Source organism: Moschus berezovskii, chromosome 27 (genome assembly GCF_049115385.1).
Source record: "Moschus berezovskii isolate FMDL1 chromosome 27, NW_MosBer_1.0, whole genome shotgun sequence".
NCBI classification, from domain to species: Eukaryota; Metazoa; Chordata; class Mammalia; order Artiodactyla; family Moschidae; genus Moschus; species Moschus berezovskii.
Window position 1 is genome coordinate 42,576,181 of NC_142486.1, and position 16,687 is coordinate 42,592,867.

Consider the following 16,687-nt stretch of genomic DNA (forward strand, 5'->3'; position numbering starts at 1 on the left):
GTTGAGGTACCAACTTAACCACCAGATAGACCTGGATTTGAAGCTGAGCTCTTCCCAATAGGAGCTGTGTGAGCTGGGGTGAGTTCCTTAACTTCTCTAAGCATCAGTTTCCTCATCAGTAAAATGGGGATGATAAGAGTCTATAGTGAATTGACTACCATACCTTGAGGAGGTTTCTTCCCTAATCTAATTTTAGCTGCGTGACTTGCTTTGACCAATGGGACAGCAGCAAATGCAATGCAAGCAGAAGCTGGAGATGGGCTTGCAACATTAGGGCTTACTCTCTCTTGCTGTTAAGAACCTTTCCGCCATCATGTCAACAAGCGTGAGCTGACTGATGAGAGGCATGTGACTGTCACCCAAGCTGACATCAGGCCGACTGACAGACATATGAGTGAGGCTTTTCCTAGACCATCCAGCTCCAGCCAAGCCAGCCCAAGTCAGAATAACCCCCCAACAAACCCATAATAATGTGAGAAATGTTTGTTATCTTAAGACATTACCTTTGAGGGAGGAGGGATTGTTACACAGCAAAAGCTGACCAATACACATTTCCTCACCAGAGTGATGCTTGAGATGTAAATGCACATGTATAAAAAGTACTTCAACCAGTGCCTGACACATAAGCATTTAATCAGTTTGGATCACATAATTGGATCTATGAAACCAGGATACTGGGAGCTTCTGGAAGACGATCTTCACTGAAACAGAGAGGCAAGAAAAGAAAGTCTCCTTCCTTTACACAATGCACGAGGCCAGACCTGTTTCCCTCACACAGAGTGGCTCTTCCAGACCCTGCAAAATCACCACGTCATTGCTGGCTGCACAGATGTGAGTGTTTCATTTCGGTGTCATCTTGATGATCTGTATCAGCTGCAGGATTAGTCAGTGGCAAGGGAGCATACCCTTCTACTCCAGTGCCACCGACAAAAACCCATCAGAGACCCAGCGAGTAACACACTCACCCACCGAGGTGGTCTGACAAGAGCCCCTTCCCCACTAGTCAACAGGTGTGACAGAACTAGGCTACAGTGGATTCACTGTATGGACATTTACGTTTAACCCAAATTACAATACCTCTCAGCCTATCCCCTGCACCCCATTCCTATATCTAAAGAGAAACCTCATCTAGAAAATTCCCTGGCGGTCCAGTGGTTAGGACTCTGTACTCTCACTGCAGAGGGTCCAGGTTCAATACCTGGTCAGGGAACTAAGATCCCACAAGTCACATCGCCTGGCAGGAAAAAAAAAAAAAAAAGCAACTTCATCTGCACTCACACACCAGTTTTCCACTGGAACTGAAAACACAAAAGTTGCCAAGTTCTTTCTCTCTGCTTCAGACTGAGATGCAAGAAGCCACATCAAGGAACCACTAGCTGACAGTGTCCCTTGTGAGAATGTTCTGGCATTGAAGTGCCACCTCCCAATGCTCACAATGCAGAGAGGTCTCGGGGCCCCACAGAGAGTGGATTCTGCACACGAGCAGCCCTTCCCACCACTGCATCACTGCAACTGCTTGCTTCCCCAGCAGTCACAAAGGCTCTCATAGAAAACAGTCCTACAGACAGCATCTTTGTAAAAGTCAAACATTGGAAACAACCCAGTTGTCCTTCAACAGTAGAATGAGCTTTTTTTTAAGAAGTGTGGTTAATTTACACAGCGGATGGGAGGCCAAAGAACAGTGAGAATGCACTCCACACAACAGCATGCATGCCGTTCTCAGACACGAAATTAAGTGAAAGAAAATACTCACCAAAAAAGTATTTTCAATAAATCTACATAAAGCTCAAAAACAAGCCAAATCAAACGGCATGATTCAGAGATTCATTCTAAGGTGATACATTTGCAAAGAAAAGCAAAGGGGGTGATTACCAAAAACTCAGGAACATGGTTTCCTTTCGGAGGGTGGGAAGGAAAAGGTTTCACAAGTAAAGAAGTATGTGAGGGCTGGCCCTTAGAGGGCTGACTGTTCGAGTTCTTCATCTAGGTGGCGGTTATTTATACAAGCATTTGCAAGCATGGATGCTCAGTTGCTAGTCGTGTCCGACTCTTTGCAACCCTATGAACTGTAGCCTTCCAGACTCCTCTGTCCATGGGATTTTCCCAGCAAGAATACTGGAATGGGTAGCCATTTCCTTCTCCAGAGGATCTTCCCAAGCCAGAGCTCAAACCCGCATCTCCTGCATCTCCTGAGTTGCAGGCAGATTCCTTGCCATTGAGCCACCAGGGAAGCCCCATATGAGTGTTTGCTTTATAGCAATTTTTCTTGCTGTCCACTTAACGTTTTGTGAATTTTTCTTTTTTGCTTCACTGGGTCTTTGCTTGTTGCGGCTTGCAGACTCAGTAGTTGCGGTACCTTCGTTGCCCTGCAGCACGAGGGATCTTAGTTTGTGAACCAGGGATCAAACTTGTGTCCCCTGAATTGGGAGGCAGATTCTTCACCACTGGACCACCAGGGAACTCCTGAATTTTTCTTCTTATGTGTTATATATGCCACCCACCTCCTAAGAAAAGATTTTTGAAAAACAATTCTATAGTTCATGTTCTTCACATTTCTAATGATGGGGACACAAACCCATTCTGTGGAGTCCAGCAGATACAGATGCCACGACATCCTCTCATCACTCCTGTTGTTCCTGCCTCCCCTCATGGCCTCAGACCCAAATCTTCACACCTCCTTCCTAAGCTGGTCATATAATAACTCCCATGACCATTGTGGATGCAAAGGGGTATTGGTAATGGTGGTGATGGGAGTGAAAGCTGTTTACTTCTACAATAAGGTCTGGGTTCCTCTTCAGCCAACCAAAATACCAGGATAGTAGCAGCAGGGTAGTCGAACAAGACCCTTATAGAGCCTTTCCGGGATAGACTGCCTTCCCCACACCTTTGCTTTAAGCGCCTCTCTGAAATCCCTGGAGAACAGTATCTGATACACACTTCCTAAGCTTTTTACAGAAGCTAAAACCCCCTCCAAATGGAAGAAATTAACTACCTGATGACCATGAGCACAGCCCTGAGACCTACTGGCACCTAAAGACTGATAATGCTAGCCCTTGTGACACTGTCCTGTCACCTCACCGTCAACCAATATGAGAATCGTCCATGAGCTGATCACATGCCCTGGAACGCCTCTCCTTCACCTGGCCTTTAAAATTGCCTTGCTGAAGCCCACTGGGAACTCGGCTCAGGCTTTCTGAGCACTAGTTGTCCCTTGTACGGTGCCCTGCAATAAACACTGCACTTTCCTTCACCACAGCCCGGTGTCAGTAGGTTGGCTTTACTGCCAGTAGATGAGCAGATTCAAGTTGCAGTCAGTAACAGCAGCAGTAGCAGTAACAGTAGCAATCTTCCATGTGGATATGGACCCTGGTTGGAACAAGGCTAGAACTCACTTGTACATCCCAAGTTGGACATTCAGCCACACTTGGTCTCCACTCAACTTAATTTTTTTAATATTTATTTTTATCTATTTCTTTGGTTGTGTTGGATCTTAGGTGCAACACACAGGATCTTCCATCCTTGTCAAGGCATGCGGAATCTTTAGTTGTGGCAAGTGAACGCTCAGTTGCACTATGTCAGGGCTAGTTCCCCAATCAGGGGTCAAACACTGGCCCTCTGCATTGGGAGCATGGAGTCTTAGCCACTGGACCACCAAAAAACTCCCTCCCCGCACTCAGCTTTGGCTCAGCACGTGTTTCAACAGTGGGTATGTGGTTGCACGTCTGAAGAAGAGGGTCCATGTTCTGTGCTCAATCAACTGAGAGAGAGGAGAATACAGCCTAGAAGAACAGCGACCTTTAGAGGAGGGCAGATGAGAGAAGACCTCAGAGGAAGGGAGGAGGGGCAGCCAGTGTGTGGTCACCAGGAAGCCCAGGAGGAGCCAAGTTTTAAAACATGTTGTTGCGGTCAAATGCTGCACATCATAGAAGATACGTGGAATCAGCCCAGTTTCCAGGGCTATGATTCCTTTTGCTCTCAGGTGGCCTCAGCCTGCAGAGGCTTTGAGCAGGATTTCAGTCCCCTGGCCAGGGAGTGAAGTCCAGACACTGAGGTCAGGCCGTGGCAGTGAGAGCATTGAACCTAGCCACTAGACCATGAGAGCAGGTGGCCAGTGACAAGGCCCTGGCCTGTCAGTTGTGTAGAAATGCCTTTCCACAGACAGGTGGAAAGTAGTGAAACAAGTAACTTGTTCATTAGAAGGAAAAAGAGTACGTGTGAATAGAGAGAGCCGTGCCCTCGTGGTACTTTGAATCACTTATTGGGTCATTTCTTCCATGTTTCCTCTTGGCTAGTCATCTTTCTTTGCTTGGCTCTGAGTCTGTATTTGCTTTAACTCACAGTCCTCCCTATGTGTGAACATCTCTTAAGCCAAGATGGATTCTAGTAAAGAGGCCTATGGGTCAAGAGGCCCCCTTTTGACCCTCAAAGATCCTTTCTATGCACATGTAGCCAGGAAGGTCTCCTTGATCTCAAGAATGAGAAATATGTAGTCTCTATATCTCTTAACTGAATAAGAGGGCTCAGTTCCTCTCTGCCTCTGCCATTACTGTTATCATAAAGTGTCCACCAGAGACAAAGCCCTGGAGGAGGAAATGGCAACCCACTCCAGTATCTTTGCCTGGAAAGTCTTGTGGACAGAGGAGCCTGGCAAGGTCATAAAGAGTCAGACACAACTGAAGTAACTCAGCACCAGAGACAAAAAGTCCAGCTATTTACTGTCTTCCTGTTGTTATTTCTATCTGGAAGTGTAAACAGGAGGCTGGCTGTAAATTTCTAACCTGGAGCCTATCTATCTCTGGCCCCAAATCCCCCCGGAAATACCTGAGCCCCAAGATATCTTTATTGGGAGGATGAAGGTTGAAGGTCTATCTTCTGTAGCTTCTTCAGGCTAGCATGGGGCCCATAGACCCTGCCTAGCCAGGGTCACAGAGTTCTTGTCGTGTCTCATTAAGTGGCCCGGGTGACTTCTGTTGTTATTCCAGCAGAATCTGTCCTGAGGAATGGCTGGAATCTCTGCAGTACCATCATCTTGTCTGGGAAAACATTGTGTCCTTAAAAAGAACAAACTAGACAAGTAGATTAAGTAGACAGGATCCAAAGACCAGTAAAAGAATTATTATAACCAGGGGTCCAAGCAGGAGTAAGAACTAGGTTACATTTGGTAGCAATTCTAATCTTGGTTCCAATAGAGTCAGCTCTTGGGTTATTCTGTCCAAATGAATGGAACCATTTGGAATGATATAGAGTAGGTGTCTACTTATATTATCCTACTGTGATTGGTGTCAGTGTAGCAGGTCCAGTTAGAAGTAGTTGGGTGAGTGACCACCTGAATGTTAATAACAAAATAGATTTCATTTCTTTTCAGGAGAATAAGCATGACACTCAGTCAGGACTTGACATTTTGAGGAGACTTGTAGCTGGTTGCCTAGTTTTATCTAAGTCAATTTTAACCTTTGATGTGGTATTAACACATAAGTAACAGGAGCTATTGGTCACTACACATGTCTTTTCTCTTTTTGTAATATATGATCTAAAGCAATTTTATCATGTAAAAAGTGTCATAGTCACCAAGAGGACACTTGAAAATGTAAGGTTATAGCTACCAGCTATCAGCTAGTGTCTCAAGAAAGGCTATGGACATCAAGTCCAACAGAGCTCATAAAACAAGTTCTCAAGAAGTATAAGAACTTGTCTGAAACACACCCATAGTGTCACGTAGTATTATCTTGGATGTCTGAACCATAGCACTTTTAATTGGAATTTTCTCCTTAATAGCTAAAGTGAACGTTATCATTAATGATTTTAGTGTTTCTCTAGGTATGAAAAGATGCAAAATTTTTGGCTCTTAAAATCTTCTCCTGAAAGCATGTAACTATCTAAAGGACTGTTCTCCTAGTTTTTCTCAGAGCATAGAGCACTTCATTCCTGATCTCCACCCTGAACCCCATTCAAGATGCTGAAGGTCAGCAGTTGCAGTGGCTCGTGCTTTAATCCTTGTAGAGGCAGATGGAACGTGCTGGTGACAAGTGCTAATTTATAGGTGACAAGGCCTCCTCATTGTCATAAATTTGGCCGTGTATTTGGAAGCATTTCATGATCATTTCATTCCATGATGCTAAGGATGCTCATTTCCAGGTGTGGTAAAGATTTTGCTGATAGGCTATTCAATGTGCTCTTACAGGTCTAGGCCTTATTAAAAGTAGCCAAAAGTCCCTGGGATGGGCGTCCCTGGTGGTCTAGTGATTAAGAATTCACTTGCCAATGCAGGGGATACAGGTTTTATCCCTGGTCTGGGAAGATCTCACATGCCATGGAGCAACTAAGCCTGTATGCCACAACTACTGACCCAGTGTTCTAGAGCCTGGGTGCCACAACTACTGAGCCCATGCACTGCAACTACTGAAGCCTGCATGTCTAACGCCCATGCTCCAAGGCAATGAGAAGCCTGAGCATTGCAAAGAAGAGTAGCCCCCACTCACCACAAGTAGAGAAAGCCTGTGAGCAGCAGTGAAAACCGAGCACAGACAAAAATGAATAAATAAATAGATCATTTTTTAAAGAAAGTCTCTGAACCACCTTTCTTACTAGTCTCTATGGCCCAAGAAAATCTTCACTCTTGTTGCTTCTCCTCATATCTAGGCTTATACTATTACAGTCATCGATCTCATATGGAGCTACATGTAATCACTTTATCAGAGTCTCAGTCACACATTTGGTAATGTAAGAAACAATAATTTTACAAAACAGGCAATATAGATAATAATCTAGTTAACAGTATTAGTAAGAATTCAAGTCAAGAACTTCCATTAGGTGCAACCCATTATATTCCAGGTCATCTGACTTAGTTTGTTCTGTACCGATTCTTATTTTTCAGGGAAATTATACATTGGCATATATATATATGCTGATGTTGATGCTGGGAAATATATATATATTTTATATATTTTTTATATAAATAAATAAATATATATAGGTATATATAGGTATATATATATGCTGATGCTGGGAAAGATTGAAGGCAGGAGGAGAAGGGGATGACAGAGGATGAGATGGTTGGATGGCATCACTGACTTGATGGACATGACTTTGAGCAAGCTCCAGGAGTTGGTGATGGACCGGGAAGCCTGACATGCTGCAGTCCACGGGGTCGCAAAGAGTCGGACACAAGTTAGTGACTAAACTTAACTGATATATTGGCATTGTCCATAAGGTATCTGACTTAATTTCCTAATGTTACTAAGCTGGTTATTCCTAGTACAGTTTAACTGTTCACAGCATATAAGGGCCTTTAAACTTAAATTACTATAGCCTGGTGTTAACCACATTAATCCATCCCATACTTGTGGGAGGATTTATTCTTTGGCCGAAATTTTGCTTGTTGCTCTGATCAAGTTTGAGTAATAGAGGAAAATTAATATTTATGGCCAGGATCAGAGCAGGCATTATTAATTGACCAGGCAAGGGGATACCATCTAGTAATATCAATAGTGTTCTGAACGGGACTATAATTTTTTCTTCTAGAATAAATTTCCTGAGCACAGCAATAGGGCCAAACAATTAGAGCCTTGGAGTGGAGAAATCCACCAAGGTAACCCAAACGTACTAAACACAGGTAATTAGCCACAAACCCAACAATTAGATTTATATTTGAAACTAGCATAGGATCATGCCTGTGATGTAGAAAATTTGATTCATTTGCAAAGGTCCAAGAAGTCACTGAACGTAAATGATTATATGAGTCAGGCCCAGAATCTGGGGCAAGTGGCCTGCTTCTGAAGTTGTCTTCTTCTCATCCTAGTGTGAGTGGAGCTATTCTTCTGTTTGAGAATTATTTTACGATGATTTTGAGGTCAGTCACCCTCTCTATAGGCCAGTCCAGTGCAGGGTCCCTTTGTGAGTGGAATCCAAGTCAATCCCTTCAGTTTCACTGCACATGAGCTAGTTAAGAGTACCTGATAAGGGCCCTTCCACCTAGGTTGGAGACAGTACTTTAAATTATATCTTTTCCAATGCGTGTAATCCCCTGGTTTCAGATCATGGGGCATCTGATCTTCATCCAAAGAGATTACTGAGACAAGCTCCAGAAACAAACTTAGAGTGTCCTTTTAATAATTCAATTAAACTGTATATTAGTATAACATATAGCAAGGAACTACCTGGGAAATGAATCTTAGTAAATACAGAATTTCATTAACAAAACTGGAATTTAACATTCATTGAAACATAATTTTTTTCTCTAAAATTACCCTCATTTCTACCAAATATAGTCAAATCAAGATTAATTTGTCTTATATACCTGTCCTCTGAAAGCTATAAGTCCCTGATGAAAGAAATGAAGAAGACACAAACATATGGAAAGATATACCATGTTAGTAGATTGGAAGAACAAATATTATCAGAATGACTATGCTATCCAAGGCAATCTACAGATTCAATGCAATATCTATCAAATTACCAAGGGCATTTTCTACAGAACTAAAACAAAAGATCTTAAAATTTGTGTGAAGACAAAAAATACCCTGAATAGCCGAAGTAATCTTGAGAAAGAAAAATGGAGCTGGAGGAACCAGGCTCCCTGACTTCAGGCTATACTACAAAGCTACAGTCATCAAAACAGTACGGTACTGGCACAAGAATAGAAATATAGATCAATGGAACAGGATAAAGAATCCAGAAATAAACCTATGTACCTGTAGTCAACTGATCTATGACAAAGGAGGCAAAACTATACAATGTTGGAAAGACAGTCTTTTCAACAAATGGTGCTGGGAAAACCAGACAGTTATGTAATTTTAAAAAATTGAAATTAGATGATTCTTTTATACCATACACAAAAATAAGCTCAAAATGGGTTAAAGACCTAAATGTGAGACCAGATACTATAAACTCAGAGAGGAAAACATAGGCAGAACACTCTCTGACATAAATCTCAGCAATATCTTTTTTTACCTCAGAATAATGGAAATAAAAATAAGCAAATGGGACCTACTTAACTCAAAAGCTTTTGCATCACAAAGGAGACAATAAACAAAGCAAAAAGACAACCCACAGAATGGGAGAAAATAGTTTCAAATAATGTAACTCTCAAGGGTTTAATCTTCAAAATTTACAAACAGGTCATGATGCTTAAGATACCACTCCAATGGCAGAAACTTAGATTTCAAATACAAACACAAAAGAGATCATGTAAAAGAGTCCAACACTAGAATATCAAGTTATGAAAATCTGGAGAGACTATTTTTATGAGAAACCTGTATGCAGGTCAGGAAGCAACAGTTAGAACTGGACATGGAACAACTGACTGGTTCCAAATAGGAAAAGGTGTACGTCAAGGCTGTATATTGTCACCTTGCTTATTTAAATTATATGCAGAGTACATCATGAGGAACGCTGGGCTGGAAGAAGCACAAGCTGGAATCAAGATTGCTGGGAGAAACATCAATAACCTCAGATATGCAGATGACACTACCCTTATGGCAGAAAGTGAAGAGGAACTCAAAAGCCTCTTGATGAAAGTGAAAGAGGAGAGTGAAAAGGTTGGCTTGAAGCTCAACATTCAGAAAACTAAGATCATGGCATCTGGTCCCATCACTTCATGGGAAATAGATGGAAAAACAGTGGAAACAGTGTCAGACTTTATTTTTTGGGGCTCCAAAATCACAGCAGATGCTGATTGCAGCCATGAAATTAAAAGACACTTACTCCTTGGAAGGAAAGTTATGACCAACCTAGATAGTATATTAAAAAGCAGAGACATTACTTTGCCAACCAAGGTTCGTCTAGTCAAGGCTATGGTTTTTCCCGTGGTCATGTATGGATGTGAGAGTTGGACTGTGAAGAAAGCTGAGGGCCGAAGAATTGATGCTTTTGAACTGTGGTGCTGGAGAAGACTCTTGAGAGTCCCTTGGACTGCAAGGAGATCCAACCAGTCCATTCTAAGGGAGATCAATCCTGGGTATTCATTGGAAGGACTGATGCTAAAGCTGAAACTCCAATACTTTGGCCACCTCATGCGATGAGTTGACTCACTGGAAAAGACTCAGATGCTGGGAAGGATTGGGGGCAGGAGGAGAAGGGGACGACAGAGAATGAGATGGCTGGATGGCATCACTGACTCTATGGACATGAGTTTAAGTGAACTCCGAGAGTTGATGATGGACAGGGAGGCCTGGCGTGCTGTGATTCATGGGGTCGCAAAGAGTCGGACACGACTGAGCGACTGAACTGAACTGATTATAAACTAGAGACACACTTTCAGGCTATTTTTCCATCCCCCCAACTTAAATTAAAACCAGGTAATATTAAGGTAAAACGAAGTTTTCCCTTTCTCAGTCCAACTGAGAAAAGGGATCCTCTCATGCTGAGCAACCTACAACCAAGAACGGCAGTCCTAGAAATGAAGTCCAGCATTCTAAAAACATCATTAGGACACACTTGAAGGAGATTGAGAGCATCCTCTGAATTTTTTTAGAATCCTGTTGATTGATGGGCTTTTGAGCATCTTCTACTCTCCCACCAATCCCTGATCAGATTCTCAGGTCGACCTGATCCCTTTGAACCAGTGCCAGTGCATTGCTGGGGCCCTCCTTGAAGGGGATCTGCTTGAATCTGCTTGCGATCTGCTTGACTGTGGCCGGCCCCTTAGACTGTCCATTGCAGTGTGTGGACTGCCAAGGCCTGGAGTGAAGGGGTCTAATGGATGCAAAGAGGAACCCTTGGAGAAATTGGAGTTGGGTGCTATGTAAAATGCCATGGGGGTCAGGACCTGCTGAGTGGGAGGTGGGAGTATTCCCAGGGGGGATATTTGGGCACAGAGCAAGGTGGGAGATTAAACAGCAGAAAAACCCCAAGTCTACCAACATGCTTGTTCAGCCACCAAAGTTTTTACCTTGGAGATCATCTAATGATTTTATCTGACACAGGCGACAGAGTTTGGCAGTGGCCGAAACACAGTTTAGGAATGAGGTCCAGAAAATCCTTCCCTAGAAGGGCACAGAGACATGAAGTGGGAAAGAGAACTGGTTGTGTGAGTATGTGGGAAAGAAAAGCCTAGCGAAGGGTTCCGCAAAGGACAGAGAGAGAGAGAATCCTTGGGCTCCTTCACGGTTGGAAATCACGTTTCCGCCAGGTCCCAAGGAACAGCGTCAGCCATCACCCAAGCGTTACTTGCATCTGCACCTCCTGAGGGGTACTTCCTGCCACCCTCAATACGAGGGGAGCCATAATGCGGCAAGTGGAACGAGGTTGTGCCCTGTGGGTCTTTAAAAGAAAGAGAAAAAGAGAGCCACAGAAAGAACACCAAACTACTCACTATGGTCAACGCTGGGGACTAGGATAAGTCCTGTGAAGGAAGGACTCTCACCTTTTTACTTTCTATGCTTCTCAATTATTCTAACTTTCACAAGGAGCATTCATGCATTTGAAATTTTAAATGAAGAAAGAAAAAAAAAGCTACATGTTAACTAATATTAGCCTAATGATGTTGGAAGAAAGCACCAGAAAAGGAGAGAAAACCAGCTGGGGGTTGTTGATGGCAGCTGGGGGATTTGGCAGGTGAGGACTGAGGTGAGGGGTGGCCAAAGGCCATGTAGTGTGAGGTGAGCTGGTCCAGGAACTGCACAGGTGGTGCGATGTGTACGCTGCTGGAAACACAACAGCAGGGGCAACTCCTGATTAGTTTTTAGGAAGTTCCTCCAGCCACCATTGATCTTGTAAAAATGGGCCTCGGTTCTTCCTGGTCCTTGGGGGACTGAGACTTGGGAGGTACATCTAATGGCAGCTCATTTTGGGGGCAGCCTTCCCCAAGAGGCAATGGAAAGTGAGAAGGAAACTGCTCTCCACCCACCCACTCCCATCCTCAAAGCAAGACACACAGGTCCAAAGGGATAGAGGTAACAACAAAAGGTTAGTTTAGCCAAACTGTGTTCCAATTCGCCTGACATCAGAAATCAACAAAGCACCCTTTTCATCACATCCTGACAAGTGTTAATTGTATCTTTTGTTGTGTGTTTTTAGTCTTTGCTAACCTGATTGGCCGAAAATCAGTCAACTGTGACACAATCGACACTCCCTAAATTACCTGCTTACTTAGTTCCTTGGGCTTCCCTGGGCTCAGACAGTAAAGAATCCGCCTGCATTGTGGGAGACCTGGGTTCCATCCCTGGGTTGGGAAGATCCCGTGGAGGAGGGCACGCCAACCCACTCCAGTTTTCTTGCCTGGAGAATCCCCATGGATAGAGGAGCCTGGTGGGCTACAGTCCACGGGGTCACAAAGAGTTGGACACAACTGAGAGACTAAGCACAGCACTCAGTTTCTTGAGGATCAGACAGTGACTCCCTTTTTTAAAAAGACTTAATTTTATTTTTTAGAACACATTTATTTATTTTCCTTTTGGGTTGCCCTGAGTCTTCATTACTGTGCACAGGCTTTCTCTAGCTGTGGAGAGCAGGGGCTACTCTTGTAGCAGCAGTACAGGGACTTCTCATCGCGGTGGCTTTTCTTGTTGCAGAGCATGGGCTCTGGGCACATGCTGCTGCTGCTGCTGCTAAGTCACTTCAGTTGTGGCCGACTCTGTGCAACCCCGTAGACGGCAGCCCACCAGGCTCCCCCATCCCTGGGATTCCACATGGGCTTCAGTAGTTGTGGCTTGAGGGCTCTAGAGTGCAGGTTTAGTAGTTGTGGTATATGGGTTTATTTGCTCCACGACAAGTAGAATCTTCCTGGACCAGAGATCGAACTTGTGTCCTCTACATTGGCAGGCAGATTCTTATCCACTGTACCACCAGGGAAGTCCTAAAAATCTTTTATTTTTGTTTTTTTTATTTGGCTGCACAGGATCTTAGTTGTAGCATGCAGAATCTTTTGTTGCAGCATTTGAGATCTTAATTGTGGCATGAGAGATCTTAGTTCCCCAAACAGGTATCAAACCTGGGCCCTCTGCTTTGGGAGCTTGGAGTCTTAGCCAATGGACCACCAGAGAAGTCCCCAAATGGTAGTTTTCATCTTCTCATTCCAAGCATGACTTAGGATTAATGATGAAAAGTGCCATAGCATTGTTGTTTTCTTGATATTAAAATAATACAAAGAAATTTATACGTGTATAACTGAATCACTTTTCTGTACACCTGAAACTAACACAACATTGTAAATCAACTATACTCCAATATAAAATAAAAAGATAAAGGGTTAAGCATTTTCTGCATTTGTTTAAGGACAGTGAAACTGTGACTGCAAGGCCCACAATAATGCAAATTCAGGTATAACATAGTTGGTAATCGGCTCCCATCATCACCAAAGTTTCATTCGGGTTATTTCATTAACACTGCAAAATACAACCCTGCTTTTAATTTAGTATCATCGAATTGGGGGACCTACGCCGGAAGAGTCGGATTTTCTGGTCTGAGATGCTTCCACCAGGGGGCGTCACTAGACCTCTGAGAGAGAGTCGCAGAGAACCAGCAAATAAGGGAGAGGATAGAGTGCCTTCCCTATCAGGATATGCAGCCTGTGCTCAGGGGGCCAAAGTGTGCCACTGTGTAAATAAAGTTTTACTGAAGCACAACCGTGCTCATACATTTACGTTTGTCTCTGGCGGCCTTCACACCATAATGGCAGAGTTGAATAGCCGTTCGAGACTGTATAAACCACAATGACAAAACTATTTACTATCTCCTCCTTTACAGATAAAGCTTGCCAAGCCCATTCTAATCCTGCTCCAGAAATGGTCTAGGACACTTATTCATCTGAGAAGGAGCTAACTCAGTGGGTGTAGGGCAGCACCACACTGTGAGGTAGGTACCATTATTATTCCCACTTTACGGAGGCACAGGGAAGGCAAAAAAAAAATTTCCAGACAATAATTGTTGGAGCTAAGATTTGAAACCAGAAAGTCTGGTCCTAGAAGATGCGTGCTTGACCACCACCTACAAGTTGGAGCTTCCTAAAAGTTCTCAGAAAGGGAAAACAGAAACCAAAATCAGCCACATACAAAGATTCATAATTTTCAATAGCAACATAGAAAGGCAGGCAAAGAAGGAAGCAACACGTTCAAATTCTTAAATGAAAAAAATATTTTGAACCTAAAATTCTAGACCCTGATATCTAACAGACAAATATAAGGGCAGAAAAAGACAGTATCCAATCATGCAAGCTCTCAAAATAATTTCCCTCAATGAACTCTTTCTTAGGATGCTACTGAATAGTATGCTCTACCAAAATGAGAAATTAAAATTATAAAGAGGAAAACAGAGATCTAGGGGGAAAAGAAAGAGAATTCCTAGGATGAGGATGAAAGCAAATCCAGTGTACTTCAGACACAGGGAGAGTCTGTTCAGACTGAAACAAGAAGACAAGGGAGCCTCCCAGGTGGGAGGCTGCACTAGTTTAACACCGCTGGGTAACAACCCCAAAGGTTAGCAGTCTTAAAACAACAAGCATTAATTATCTCATAGTTTATAAGGGTTGAATAAACTATGGTTTATTCATGGTTTATTCTGGTTCAGGGTCTTTCATGAGATTGTAATCCAGCCAAGGCTGCAGTTATTCGAAGACTTCACAAGAGCTAAAGGATCTGCCCATTCACGTGGGTGCCTTTCAAGGGTCCTGAGTTACTTACCTTTCCTGTGGGCCTCTCCAGAAAGGCCACTCACCCCATGGGAGCCGGCTTCCTCTAGAGTGATTGATCAAGCCGAGAAGGGGACAGAGCCAGGACAGAAGCCACAATGTCTCTTAGATCCTAACCTTGGAACTAACATACCATCACTTCTGCAGTGTTCTATCAGTCACCAGAGACCAGCCCTTACATAAGGTGGGAGAAGACCACACTAGATGTGAATATCAAGAGACAGGGATCCCTGGGGCCATCTTGGAGCTGGCAACTACAGAAGGATTCCCTTTACTGTGGCAGTGTAACACAACTCAGTGGTGAAAAACATCTACTTACTATACACATGAGTTTGGGGGGTCAGGAATTCAGACAGGGCACAGAGGGGTTGGCTTGTCTCTGATACCCAATGTCTAGAGCTGGAAGACTCAAAGTGTTACTGAGTCCAAGTTCACTCTGCTCACTGCATAAAAGACCAATAAATCCTGGAGATGAGGTGTTGAGGCAAGGAATACAACTTGATCTTTTTAATAATAGTTTTTATTTATTTATGACTGTGCTGAGTCTTCCTTGCTGCACAGGCTTTTCTCTATTGTGGCCAGTGGGGGCTACCCCCCAGTCACAGTACACAGGCTTCTCTTGCTGCAGAGTACAGGCTTTAGGGTGCATGGGCTTCAGTAGTTGCAGCATGTGGGCCCAGCAGTTGCAGCTCCCAGGCTCTAGAGCAGAGGCTCAATAGTTGGGTTACACAGGCTTTGTTGCTTCGCAGGATGTAGGATCCTCCCAAATCAGGGATTGAACCTGTATCTCCTACATTGACAGGCAGATTCTTTACCACTGAGACAGTAGGGAAGCCCAAGGCGAGGATTATGACTTTATTCAGAAAGCCTGTTGACCGAGAAGATGGCAGACTAATGTCTCAAAATAACCATATTATGGGGGGGGGGGTCTGGATGGCAGGTTCTTTTATAGAATGGAGAGGGAGAGGAGGTGAGGAAGTAAAGTACAAAGGTCATAAGTCTCACAGATATCTCCTGGAATGGACAGCCTTGAAGAGGGGATGTGCTCATTTCTTCTTTTCTGCAGGCTTGAACAGGTGGGCAGCATCAGATTGTTTCTGTAAGCTGAATGAAAGAACTTTAACAGTCAGGCAGAGAACCCTGCTTTCTCTGAGGTAGGGCATTATGTATGATTATAATAACAAAAGCAATGATAAGCAAAGGTTAAAGTCAATGAAACAGATCCAATGTGGAGTCACAACTGGCTCACCGTCTTAGAGAAGCCTGAGGGCTGTAACTATCTGAGGGGTCATTTACTTACCTGTCTGGTGGTTGACGCTGGCTGTCAGCTGGGGGTCTCAGCCCTCACTATGTGTTCTGCCCATCTGGGCCGGTTTGGGCTTTCTCTCAGCAGTGACCGGCTTCTAAGAGTAAGAGCCTTAAGAGAGACAGCCAGGCGGAAAACAAGCTATGTTTTTATGTTGTGGTGTCAAAAAACCACACACTGTCACTTCTACAACAATCTGTCACAGTAATCACAGGCTCCCACCCAGGTTCAAGAAAAGTCAGATAGACACTGCCTTTGATTTGAAGTGAAAAGATTCTGGAAGAGCTTGTGGGAGAGGAAAATATTGCTATGGCCAGTTTTGCAAAATACAATTGACTACGGAGGTCTTGGGAAGGTGGAGGATGAGTGATAAATTGCCTGCTGTGCTTGAAGGTGAAGATATTACTGAGAAGCTGTTGATGTAGGGAGAACTAGTGATGAGTGTGTTGAAAGCACAGTAAAATAAAGGGATTATTCACTCCAGGTAAAACAAAAACGTATGCGAGAAGGAAAGGGAAGCATAATACATTACATGGGTCAGCTTATATGGTATTTATATTGCCATACTAGTGTAAACACTAAACATTGATTTAACCAAACCTTGTGCTGTGACGAAGTTAAAGATGGGACTGGAAATGAATGAAGAGTGTGTAAAAGAGTTAAATCCTTTATATTAGGAAGTCAGTAAATAATGTTGTGATATGGTAATATCATCAGTTCAGTTCAGTTTAGTCACTAAGTCATGTCTGACTCTTTGT

General features: G+C 43.5%; 1 non-coding gene across 1 annotated transcript; it reads left to right on the top strand.

Moving 5' to 3' along the window:
- Positions 1-1,137: 1,137 nt before the first annotated feature.
- On the top strand, positions 1,138-1,210 carry TRNAE-CUC (transfer RNA glutamic acid (anticodon CUC)). Its single transcript has one exon. It is a non-coding gene; the product is annotated as a tRNA-Glu (tRNA).
- Positions 1,211-16,687: the final 15,477 nt, after the last annotated feature.